Source organism: Equus caballus, chromosome 26 (assembly GCF_041296265.1).
Source record: "Equus caballus isolate H_3958 breed thoroughbred chromosome 26, TB-T2T, whole genome shotgun sequence".
NCBI classification, from domain to species: Eukaryota; Metazoa; Chordata; class Mammalia; order Perissodactyla; family Equidae; genus Equus; species Equus caballus.
Genome location: NC_091709.1, coordinates 24,001,368 through 24,014,890, shown reverse-complemented (window position 1 = coordinate 24,014,890; position 13,523 = coordinate 24,001,368). Strand labels below are relative to the sequence as shown.

At 37.5% G+C, this 13,523-nt stretch overlaps 1 pseudogene; it reads left to right on the top strand.

Annotated features, from left to right (window-relative positions):
• Positions 1 to 1,882: 1,882 nt before the first annotated feature.
• Positions 1,883 to 5,660, top strand: LOC100629503 (uncharacterized; annotated as a pseudogene).
• The last annotated feature ends 7,863 nt before the right edge of the window (positions 5,661 to 13,523 follow it).

Sequence of the window (13,523 nt, the reverse complement as noted above, 5' to 3'; positions counted from 1 at the left end):
TAGATCAAAACTTGTCAATTTGTACATTTTTAATTCTTGCAGCTTATTGAAGGTTAATTACACCACAATAAAGCTAATGGCCAGAATAAGGGACAGACTAAATAATTCACAAATCTTGTAAAAAATACTTATTTTAGATTATAAGCCATATACATATTTATCTTAAATAGGACAGACATTATTGTTTTTATACAATTGATATGACAATCTTTTAATGCCTCCTTTAGGCAAGGATGTTGTTTTATAGATTTTTTTTAAAATATGCTAAATAATATAGTATTTATAGCAGCGCCAGAAAATACTCTGTGTTGGTTTACTGTAAACCAGATTGGCAGAGGAATGGCAACCATTTGTTGGTGATTGAGAGTAGCATGAAAACATTTCCTATCCTGGTAGTGTACTATTCACCTAGAAATATTCATTGTCCAGGTTCAAATTATCAACACCTATCCACTCACCAATAAAGCGCATTACCAAACGTAGGGGCAAGAAATATTTGTTGAATTATGTATTTTTCTCTCAATTATTTTGGAAAAGATTTTTTGAAAAACTAGTTGAAGTCGCATCAAAAGAGCAACTTAGCTGATGAACCAGCACCAGTTGTAAGATGTCCCACTAATATCTCATTGAAATATATATATATGGGTGAACCATGTAGATGATGCTACTAAGACTGTTTTTGTATATTTGGGAAGATAATTGAGTTAATCGTAATTAAGTACTCTATAAAAATAACAGAAAATTATTGGTGGATCTTTAGGAAAAAATATTGGACGTCATCTTTGGGTTTCTGTCAATTATTTAAAATACAGATATCTGATCAAATGTCCTTTTCTCATGCCCCTCCTTTCTCATATCTGCAAAAAAAACTACATTTTGGGAGGGTTAAGCATTTAAATTATGGTAAAAAAAAAAATTGGAGAGTATAATGGTTAATTTTATGCCACTGTGTGCCCAGATATTTGGTCAAACTTTATTCTGAGTGTATCTGAGAGGGTGTTTCTAGATTGAGTAAAAAAAACTGCCTTTCCCAATGTGGATGGGATCAGTTTAAGGCCTGAATAGATCAAAAAGACTGACCATCTTGAGAGTAAAGGCAATTCTGCCTAATTGCCTTAGAGCTAGGACATTGCTTTTTTGTGTGTTTTCAATCTCAGACTGTAACGTTGGCTTTTCCTGAATCTTGAGCCTACTAACCTTTGGACTGGAACTACAGTCATCCCTTGGTATCCACAGGGGATTAGTTCAAGGAACTCCTAAGGATACTAAAATCTGCTGGAGCTCAAGTCCCTTATATAAAATGGTGTAGTACAATGAATACAGACAATTCTCTATATCTGCAGGTTTGACATCCACGGATTCAACCAATCTTGGATCTTCCATGGATAGTTGGTTAGTTCCACAAATGCAAAACCCAAGGATACAGATGGCTGACTGTACACTATTGGTTCTCCTGAGATTGGTTAGTTGCTCCTAATGTTACAGGACAAAGTTGAGAAAGAAAAGGATGAGGTCAGGGATTTTAATTCCCAGGTCACGGACCACATAAAGACTGGAACTTCTATGTGTGCCCTGAAGGAGACTCGTCTCCTGTAACCACAGGGCTGACATTGTTGAAAACCTAACCCAGAATCTCACCATTCCAGTGAGTAAATTATAAAGCAAATTGAATTCCCAGCCTCTGAGAGTGCATACTGTTAAAGTGAGGACATTACTTGGTTAGAAAGGGGACTTGTGGGAAGACTCTGATGAAGCTGGGGAGACTGAGTCCCTAAATTTTGATAAGTCTTCTTTGACAGTGGAAGAGGCCTCCCGAATCTCAGTGGAAGTGCTTCTCTATGCTTATTGGAAGAGATTAACTAGTTTCCCTGAGGGAACTGCAATGGCCTCCCGTCACGCGGTTGCCATACAAAACAATGCTGATTCTCCTCAGGATCCACCACCATTACCTCTCTTTGCTTCTAGAACTGTAATTAGACTCAAGTCCCAGCAGACCCCTAAAGGTAAGGAACAAAGTATAACCCATGAGGAGATGCACTACATTCCAAAAGAACTACTCCAGTTTTCTAATTTATAAAGACATAAATCTGGAGAACATTGCAGAAATGGAAAAAACTTAAAGATGGATTAGGCTGAATTTATTGATAGGGGTTCACTAAGCAGATTCTGGATTTAATATTGCAGTTTGAAGAGTTACAAATGGCTCTAACTGCTTGCCTGAAACATGGACCCACAGGTGGCCCACAGTGAATGAAATAGAGATGTCAGGCCTGCCTTGATTTAACGTAGAAGGGATTCAAAGGCTTAGAGGGATTGGAATGTTAGATGTGTCATTTAGGGTCTACTCACCCACACTGGGAAGGTTCACAATACACACTTTTCATCATGATTGTGAGAAGTAGATTCGTAAGCTCTGTGACCACTCTTCACTGTAGGATGGACCTCAAGTCAGGGGGAGGAATTGGATCCTGGAGTGTCTAGCACCAAATGGCAGCCCTCAATCACCAAAGGCAAGGTGGGCATGGTTACCATAATAGACCACAGAGTCAAAGCAGTAACCAGAATCGTTTGACTCTTACAGACCTACAGCGTCAATTAGTTGCTCGTGGTATTCCTAGAAGTGAAGTAGGTAGGAAGCCTATTAAAGTCTTACTTGATATGTGTAAGCAGTAAAGTTCTAGGAGAAATGACCAAAAAGCTAATCTGAATCATAAAAACAGAATTTTGAGCCAGTTTACAGGCCCAGAAATCCTTGAATGAAGGGAAGGTCAGGTCCCCTTGAGGAAGGATCCCAGCACACAACCAAAAATGTAGTACTCATCTTTCTCCTAGCCTTCCCTAAAGGGAGCTATGATCTTTTACCAGGGTAATTTTGCCTTAAAGAAAAGGAAATAATCAGACTTTGAGGAACACTGGCTCTGAACTGACACTAATACCAGGAGACTATAATCACTGTGGTCTCCCAGAGTAGGGGCTTATGGAGGGCCCGTGACCAATGAACTTTCAGCTGGGGTCTGTCTCACAGTGGGCCCAGTGGGGCTATCAACACATCCTGTGGTTATTACCCCAGTTCCAAAATGCATAATCAGATTAGATAGACTTAGTTGCTTGTTTTGTTCCCTGACCTATAGACTGAGAGATATTATGATGGAAAGGCCAAGTGGAAGCCACTAGAACTGCCTCTACTTGGGAAAATAGTAAACCAAAAGCAATCTTGGTGAGATTGCAGAGATTCATGCCACCATCAAGGTCTTGAATGATGCAAGAGTGGTGCTTCTCACAACATCCACATTCAACTTGCCTATTTGGCCTGTGCAGAAGACAGACGGATCTTGAAGAATAATAGTAGATTACTGTAACTTTAACCAGGTTGTGACATGAATTGCAGCTGCTATATCAGATATACTTTAATTGCTTGTGCAGATTAACACATCCCCTGGTTTTTGGTATGCAGCTATTGAGGTGGCAATTTTTTTTCTCTCTATACTCGTCAATAAGGACCATCAGAGTAGTTTGTTTTTAGCTGGGAAGGCCAGAAACACACCTTCATTGCCTTATCTCAAGGGTATATCAACTCTCCAGCTCTAAGTCATAATTTAGTTCCCAGAGATCTTTGTGATTTTTCCCTCCCACAAGATATCACACTGGTCCATTACATTGATGACATTATGCTGATTGGGACTTGTGAACAAGAAGAAGCAACTATTCTGGATTTCTTGTTAAGACGTTTGCCTGACAGAGGGTAGGGAAAAATATGACTAAAATTCAGGGAACTTCTACGTCAGTAAAATTTCTAGGAGTCCAGTGGTATGAGGCATGTCGAGATATTCCTTCTAAGGTGAAGGATAAGTTGTTGTATCTGGACACTCTCACCATCAAAAATAAGGCACAACACCTAGTGGGCCTCTTGACTTTGGAGGTAACATATACCTCATTTGGGTGTGTTATTCTGGCCTATTTACTGAGTGATCCAAAAAACTGCTAATTTTGAGTGAGGCCCAGTACAAGAGAAGGCTCTGCCACAGGACTAGGCTGTTGTTCAAGTTGCTCTGCCACTTGGGCCGTGGGATTCAACAGATCCAACGGTGCTTGAATTGTCAATGGCATATAGGGATGCTGTCTAGAGCCTTCAAAGGCCTCTATAGGTGAATCACAGCATAGGCTCTTAGGACTTTTGGAGCAAAGGTCTGCTGTCTTCTGTGGATAACTACCATCCATTTGAGAAACAGCTGTTGGCTTACTAGTGGGCATCAGTAAGACTGAATACTTAACAATGGACTACTAAGTTACCATGCAACCTGAGCTGCCCATTGCAAATTCGGTGTAATTTGCCCTTAAAGTTAGGCATGTAGAGCAGCATTCCATCATTAAATGAAAATGGCATATACATGATCAAGTTTGAGGTAGCCCTGGAGGCACAAGTAAGTTACCTGAAGAAGTGGTCCTTAGTCCTGCTACACTGTCTTCTCTTTCCTAGCCTACACCTTTGGCCTCATGGGGAGTTCCCTAAGATTAGTTGACAGGGGAAAAGAAGACTTGGATCTGGTTTTCAGATAGTTCTGCATGATATGCAGGGACTACCTTAAAGTGAACAACTGGAACAATATAGTCTCTTTCTGAGACATCAGTGAAGAACAGTGGTGAAGGAAAATGTTCCCAGTGGGCAGAACTTCAAGCAGTGTACCTAGTTGTTCACTTTGCTTAGAAGGAGAATTAGCTAGATGTGTGATTATATATTGATTCATAGACTGTGGCCAATGGTCTGACTGGATGGTCAGGGACTAAGAAGGTACATGATTGAAAAATTGGTGACACAGAAATGTAGAGAAAAAGTATGTGGATACACCTCTCTGAAAGGGCAAAAAACGTGAAGATATTTATGTCTCATGTGAGTGATCATCAAAGGGAGTATTTTAATAATCAAGTGGATAGGAAGACCCATTCTGTGGATACTAGTCGGTTTCTTTCCCCAGCCATCCCTGTCCTCACGCAATGGGCTCATGAACAAAGTGGCCATTGTGGCAAGGATGGAGGTTATGCATGTGTTCAGCAATGTGGGCTTCTACTAACCAAGGCCAACCTGGCTTTGACCACCACTGAGTCCCCAGTCTTCCACCTGCAGAAACCAACTCTGAATCCTCAATATGACACCATTCCCCGGAGTGATCAGCCAGGTACCTGGTGGCAAGTCAATTACATTTGACCATTTCTCTCACTGAAGGGGCAATATTTGTTCTTACTGGAATAGACACTTGCTCTAGATGCAAATTTGCCTTCCCTGCATGTAATACTTCTACCAAAACTTCCATTTGTGGACTTTCAGAATGCCTTGTCGTCATCATAATATTCCACACAGTGTTGCTTCTGACCAAGAACTCCCTTCACAGCAAAAGAGGTATGTCAATGGGCCCATGCTCATGAAATTCACTGGCTTTACCAAGTTCTCCCCAATCCTGAAGTGGCTGGTTTGATAGAATGGCCTTTTGAAGACTCAGTTATGGTGTCAGCTAGGTAACAATACCATGCCAGACTGATGTGATGTTTTCCAGAAAGCTATATATGCTCTGAATCAGCATCCAATATATGGTGTTGTTTCTCCAATAACCAGGATTAATGGGTCCAGGAATCAAGAAGCAGAAATGAGAATGGTACCTTTTTGACCCACTAGCAAAGTTTTTGCTTCATGTTTCCATGACCTTACGCTCTGCTGTCTTAGAGGTTTTAGATCCAAAGGGAGAAACGTTTTCACCAGGAGACATATCAATCTTTCCATTACACTGAAAGTTAAGACTGTCACTCAGCCATTTGGAGCTCCTCATGCTTCCAAATCAACACGCAAAGAAGAGAGCTAAGATGCTAACTGGGGTGATTGATCCTGACCAAGGGGAAATTGGACAACTGCTATACGATGGAGATAAAGAAGAGTATGTCTGAAATACAGGAGATCTCTTAGAACGTCTCTTAGTATTACCATGTCTTGTAGTTTAGGTCAATGGAAAAATACAGCAACCTAATCCAGGAAGGACTGCTAATGGCTCTGACTCATCAGGAATTCAGGAACAAAGATTTGGATCACCCCACCAGGTAAAGAACTACCACCAGCTAAGGTGCATGCTGAGAGCAAATGAAATACAGAATGGGTAATGGAAGAAGGTAGTCATAAAAACCAGCTAGGGGCATGCAGCCAGTTACAGAAATAAGGACTGTAATTGTCATGAGTATTTTCTCTTATTTTTTTATGAATATGTTGGGATGCGTGTGTGTGTATGTGTTTAAAATATCTTTGTTTTCTTCATCTCTTATGTAACAAAAGATGTATTGACTTTATATAATAGTATTTAAATATTGTCAATTTTACATCGTAGTATTTAAGTTACAGGATATCATAGAAGAGCAAACACCATTCAGGGACTTTACCTCCTCTTCTGGGGAAGGAGTTTGTGCATTTTTCACTGTACGTAGGATATTTGTCTCATGTTAGGTGGAATTATGACCTTGTTATTGTCTTTATTTGGACATTAACTATGGTTTAAGGAGATGTGTATGGGTGTCATGTTAACAAGAGGTAGACACCTACTTGACTAGGCCATGGGGTGCCCAGACATTTGGTCAAACATTACTCTAGGTGTGCCTGTGAAGGTGTTTTTGAATGAGATTAATATTTGAATTGGTAGACTGAGTAAATCAGATTGTCCTCATCAATGTGGGTGGGTCTCTCCCAATCAGTTTAAGGACTGAATAGAACAAAAAGACTGATCTTACAGAGGGTGATAGGAACTGCTCCTGCCTGATCGCCTTTAAGTTGGAACATCACTTTTTTTTCAGCCTTCAGATTAAGCCTGAAACATTCAGTTTTCCTGGATCTCGAGCCTACCAGCCTTTGGACTACAACTACACTATCTGCTCTCCTGGGTCTCCATCTTGCTGACTGCAGATCTTGGGACTTGGCCTCCATAATCACCTGAGTAAATTCCATATAATCAATCTCTCTCTCCCTCTCTCTCTATATATGTATAAATACTAATGTACCATTTGGTCTGTTTCTCTGGAGAACTCAGACCAAGACAAAGTAGGCTAACAGTTAAATGTTTTTCTTGAAATCATTCCAGTTTGTTCATCAGTGTTTGTAAACTTCTCTACTTCTAGTGAGGACTTAATAAGACATTAAGTCAATTAAGCCAATATGCTGAGATATCGATATGAATTCAATGGCCATTCCACTATACATTAACAGGTTTAATTGAATCATATGAATGTGTCAAAATGCAATCGTTTATAGAACTAGAGAAGTCTCAGATACTTCTTTGTGAACAGCTCTACTTAATTTTACAAATGCATTGAATTTCTCTAACCATAAAGGCAAATTGTGACAAATGACTGCTGTAATAAATCCCTCGAAGTCTCAGTGGCCTCAGAAATCTTTAAATCTTATAGGGATTGATTGAGCAGTAACTGAGGCTGTGCTTAAACCTATAAGCACAAATGTGGTATCAAGGTAGCCTAGGAGCCAGGCTGTCTCAGATATACCTATTGCTTTGTCCAACTCCTACTGCCCTCTGTCCTTTCCTCTGAACAATACGCAGTGACACTCAGTCTCTTTATTGTCCTGGTCTATATTTTAAGTAACTCCCAGAAAGAACTCGTTTGGTCTTTTGTTAAAGACTAAGTGCTACGGAGATTGGTATTATATAACTACCTGCGGGAATGGAGCATTATCTCTCGTATTGTGAAGCTATGCCATCCTTCACCCTATTAGCTGTTGTAAAAGCCTGATGAAATCCTGAGCTTATCACACACAAGAAAAGTCTCTCAGCTTTCAGATTCTTTTCTATGCATATCCTAGGTGATGTATAGGTTTAAATGACTCAATTTCCTATTCATCACATTTTTAAGCACTGAAAATGTAACCCAGTTGGCTGGGATTGGAAGCAAGAGGGAGCAATTTTAAGAGAACATTTTTCCCCCTTCTACATCAAATTATATGATTATACTACAGTGCTTTAAAAAGAAAGTAACTGCTGGAAATGAAAAGTTGATTAAAAGAAAAGTTCGGGTAGAAAATAAACTCTGAATAAAGTATCTCAAAAAAAATAAAGACTTAAAAAATCATTGCTCTCCTTTCTACATTCTGACATAACCAGTTCCATCCAGAACTTAAAAAAGTGAAATTTCATATGAATATGGTTTTGTATATACATGCATATTGTTTGAAACTTTAAGGAGTAAAAGTGTTACAAAAATTGTATGTTTTTGATTGCAGTTTTACAAATTCACTTACATTTGAGGTGCTATAATAAATTATTTTTAAGGGAATTTTGTGATAAATCTTTGACAAAGTGAGTTAACATGCCTAATTTATTTTTTTATATATTTCAGTTGACCTGATATTTTTAATTGGTATGATATTTTTAACTGGTATGATAAAGTTTGTCAATGACCTTGAAATTATATTAGGATATTGTCCTGTTGGTTTTCAACACATATTCCTCATCCAGCCTTGATGTATTTAGAAGGTAGAAACCATGTCATCCCGTTTGAGATACAACGCTCGCTATACATGACACTATATAGTGCCCGACTCTCAGCAATGCTTTTGATGGTAGCAATTCAAATTATCACAGCAATAAAAATTGTCACACAAAAGTAGTAGGTGTTCTAAGATTAGCTGATAAAGTACTGCCTGTCAGCATTTACTCAAATCATATATTGTTAACTTTATTAATAGAACTTTTAAAAGTCTTTCAGTACTGACCTCTGGCAGTGACAGTCACTGTTTTATTTCCCATCTTTTTATTAGAGAGTGTACTCTGCTCTCAGACAAACAGAGGTACAAATAGTTGTGGATCAAAACAACAAAAGGGGAGTAACCTAGTGTTTTCAATTAGTTTGACCTTTCAAAAACTGTTTTTAAATGCCCAGCTCACAGAGGTTTTGACCTTTGTCATTAGCCAAAGTTCTTGTGTTATTTGAACATTGAGCTCATTAATAAAATTAATAGTAGGTTACACAGCGAAGGAAAAGAATAATTTTATGGGGTTTACAATGGGTGGATTAGGACTAACTGTAAATTCTTTGTATATCACACGTACACAGATGTTTTATAAAATGAATTGAAATTGCACACATAATTTCCAGGCAATAAGCCTGCAAATCTTTGTGGTAAAGCAATATTAATGTATCAACTTCTTGGGCCAAGGATAAGGAGCCAAAAAGAAAATAAGAAAGCAATCATTTCTAGAAAGGTAATCAATATTCGTCCACATTTACTCAATTGTTATCTAAGACAAGATGGGTTCAAGATCTATTAGTTGCTGACGTCATTGCTTATCAGTCCTCTTTTTCCTTTGGTAGTAAAGTACTCATAAAATATCCACCTGGCTTGCAGAGTAGCCACACACACATGAAATGTGGGTCCTGAAACAGACTCAGCTAAGGAGTCTGATTACTTCTCCAGAGCATATTAGGGATGACAGAACTCTAGTTTTGATTTGTCTCAGACTCCGATTGTCTTGAAAAAGAACCACACATGCTGTTTTTGAATACTGCACGGGGACGAAAACAAAGTCAGAATTTAATGAACACATCGGCCAAGGATTTTGTTTTGAAATCAGAGAGAAAAGCTGTGCCACTAATGAAAATTACAGATGTGTTGACTGATTTGTTTTGGTTGTAAACAAATTATGGAGTTAACAGAAAAGTTAATACAAAACAAACTGCTTTAAGATGGTGCTTACTCACCATTGTATCGTAAGATTACAAATGATTGTTCTTTGAAAGCAGACAGCAATCCGTCAGTGGAAAATTATGTGACTATTGTGAATGACTCTCAATTGTACTTTAAAGCTTAAGCCTAAAATAATGAAAATGTTTCTTTGGATTAACAAGCCTTGTTAAGGTGAACTTTACAAAGTGGAAGGTATAAGAAAAGCAGATGAGTTTTCTCCCTGAAGGCACTAAAGATTAAAGGTTTTATGGAATAAAAGACTTTACAATAATATTTACTATTTTGTTTCAATTTCCCATAAAAGAAATATATATAATAAGTTTATTTCTGAGTGTGGTAATTTTCCTATAGTTTCAGATATTGTACATGTAAATACATGGAATATACGTGAATAGATCCAAGGGCTTACAAATGAACATTTTTAATCCGAATTGTTTGCAGTGAGACCTGAACCATCTTATATTGAGAAAGTTAATTAGCCTACTACTGAGTACTCTCTGTATCTTTTATTGTGATCCTGATAGAGCTAATTTAGCACTGACGGTTCTAAAGGAATTCCTTTTCTAGCTGACTCTTCTAATCTCCTGACAACTCATTAGTGAGTTTTGATTATCTAGACCCTAGATTGCATAAAGTACTCACTTCTTTCAAGTTTTTTATTTTTCATTTGTTTTTGCATAATTATTTATATTCCATGATATTCTTTCCTATACGTTTGATTTTAATAGATCCATAAATAAAACAAGAAAAATATAATAGTAGTCACTGAAAATTATTTATAATTACACAAGACTCAACTTTGAGGGGCCAGCCGGTGGACATAAAGACAACTTTGAAAATGATGAGTAGCAATTTAAATGACATGTAAACATTCAAGAGTTTCAGATGAGAAGAAAGAAAAATATCATATGGTATATGTAATATCTGTCCAATAATTTGATATTAAGATGTCATTATTGAAAAATACCAGTTTAAATATTGGAGAAGAACAAACTTTCAATGTGGTAAAATGAAGACCATAATCTACTATTTAGATCCACAGAGTGATGAGTAGGAATTTGACTGTCATTCACTTTTGTAACTAGTTATTTGGCTGAATTGTTTAATTTTCTTAAATAAAATGGAGAAAAATCCCATTTCTTTATTATGATTTTGTCAGAAAATATAGAATCAATTTTAATACCATGATTGACTCATTGAACCAAGGGTTTTAACATAATTTAGACATGATTGTCATAATTCTACATAACTATCTTGCTCAATTTGAAAAATAACTCAAAATTACTTGGAGTGTTAGCTCAGTATTATTTTGGATAAAGAAAAACAAATAAAATAGACTACTAGAAAGTTATATTAAAGATAATTTGGGGGCCAGCCCAGTGGCCTAGTGGTTAAGTTTGTGTGCTCCACTTTGGCAGCCCAGGCTTCGCAGGATCTGATCCCAGGCGTGGACCTACACAGCACTCATCATGCCATGCTGTGGCAACATCCCATGCACAAAATAGAGAAAGATTGGAACAGTTGTTAGCTCAGCAACAATCTTCCTCAAGCAAGAAGAGAAGATTGGCAACAGATGTTATCTCAGGACAAATCTTCTTCACCCCCCCCCCAAAAAAAAGATAACTGGGATTTTACAAAAATTTTTTCTTCCAATCAGTTTTGTGTATGCTTCCTGTTGTATGCCTGATACCTCCATTAAGATGTGCTCATGTATGCTGCTGATATTACAACAGAGAGAATTAACGGTTCCCAAAACTACTTCATAGGTGATACTGTATGCCTCAGGTATCCATTGGTGGATCGTAAATCAAACATCATTTGTGATTTACGTTTTTTGAGAGGTACCTATGTCCTTTAAATGGAGTCTCGACAGACACAGCTGTGTAAAATATTAAAGAAGATGAGGAATGATGAATCACTCTTTCAGATTGCAGTTGACTAAAATTCTCATCATAATAATCACAGCAACATTAGTAATAATGCTTATCTTTACATGCGTCAAAGACTCTAGAGAAACCTTAATTGTTGGGATAAAGTGATGGCATCCTCTAGAGATTAACTTCTATGTTCTGATACAGCCACATGCTCCTCTCAGGAGCAAGGGCACACACTTCTGAATATCGTTGACTCTAAAATGCAAGAAACTGTCCTGTGCATTTATAACTATAGTCTGCTGAACTACCTGCAGACTTGAGTAAGACTGGCTTAGAGGAAGACCAACTGGTCAACACAGAGATCAGAATCTGAACTTGGCTTTGGAACCTTCTTTAAATAAATACAACAGCATTTGATGGGCTAACAGAACCCTTGGTGCAATAATGTAACAGACAAGGACACCAGTAAAGTACATATGTAAATAAGTGTAGTTGTTTTTAATTCTTTTTGAAAAACTCTGTCCAGACTGGCATCTCTACCGTGAGTCAATGAGGCAGAGCTAATTTTCTGGATTTCTCAGGGAGAGAGGTGGTTTGGGTAATGAACTATAAAAGTGTATATAATTGAGCTATTGGCAGTATGTAGTGCTTTAGCATAATGCAGAAACCCTCAGTGTGCTATAGGTAAATGGGAAGATTCATTTCCGTATATAGGCAGTACAAATTTGGCTATCCATTTGTAGACAATAAAACAGATAGCCTTTTTGTTTCTTTCACTATTTCTTTGAGCCAAAACGCCAGAAGATGAAATAAAAAAAGAAATGTGTTGAAGACAAAAATAAGAGCAGTAGGAGTTATAAATGGCCACCCCAGGAAAAACACATAATAGAAGGAAGGTAGTAATAAGCAATCAAAACAGAAAAAGTAAAATTGCTGTGCTCTTAATTCAGGAAAACTCAGGACATTCTATAACCTATATTTGATTGGTGGTAAAGGATGGTTCAGCTAATTGACCTGGAATTTAGGAGCTCTAGAAATACTGCTGAGCAATATTCTAGACACCCTGAATAAGCTCAGATTAAACACTAAATATTGGATAAGATATTTTATTTTTCATTTGCAATGTATACTCTTATCTGCTGTTGACTTCCATATATGAAGCAGCTTGTTCACTGAATTCAAAAAAGTAGGGTAACCAATTAAATCATATTGTTTTCTGGTAGATTAAAATATTCTCTAGTAATTAGAATATATGTTTGCATTAATCAACGTGGTTCCATGCATTGTGGAGCTGTGCTCCTCTGAAGATAACCAATTCTCTCTAGGGTGAAAGAGGCTGAGCATCTCTATGTGTCTTGAAAACGTTAGAAAATGCATGGAAAGAAAGTTCTACTCTAAATGGAAGTATAGATTTTCCCAGACCTTATCAGTCTGTGGATTTTGATGGGGTAGAGGCGTGGAAACAAAACGATGTTCACACGGACTCACTGCTCCTGGAACCACGGCCCCCTGGACACATTTGTGGATGTCTGAACCTTAATATAAACAAAGTTCAAATTCTTTCCCATGAAGTTCCTGGTTCCCTTTCAAACAGAGATATAGACAAAATAAGTGTTTACATGATGTCAAATATCCCTGAATAATTAATGAGGACTATGGCTGACAAGAGCACATGGAGAATCTTTAAGAAGGTAGAGAATACACGTTTATGTGTTTATATTAATTCTTTCATTATTTTTGTACCTCTAGTAACTCTTGACTGAGAAGAGTAACGTTAGTCTATTACCAAACTCTTTTAAAAATTTCCCTAAAAAGATAGAACTATACCTGGAAATACACTTTCCTTCTTACATTAATTGTAACTTCACCAATTCAGTTCTGGATGGTAATATTCAGACAAAACATTATTGACAATTTTGTAGAAT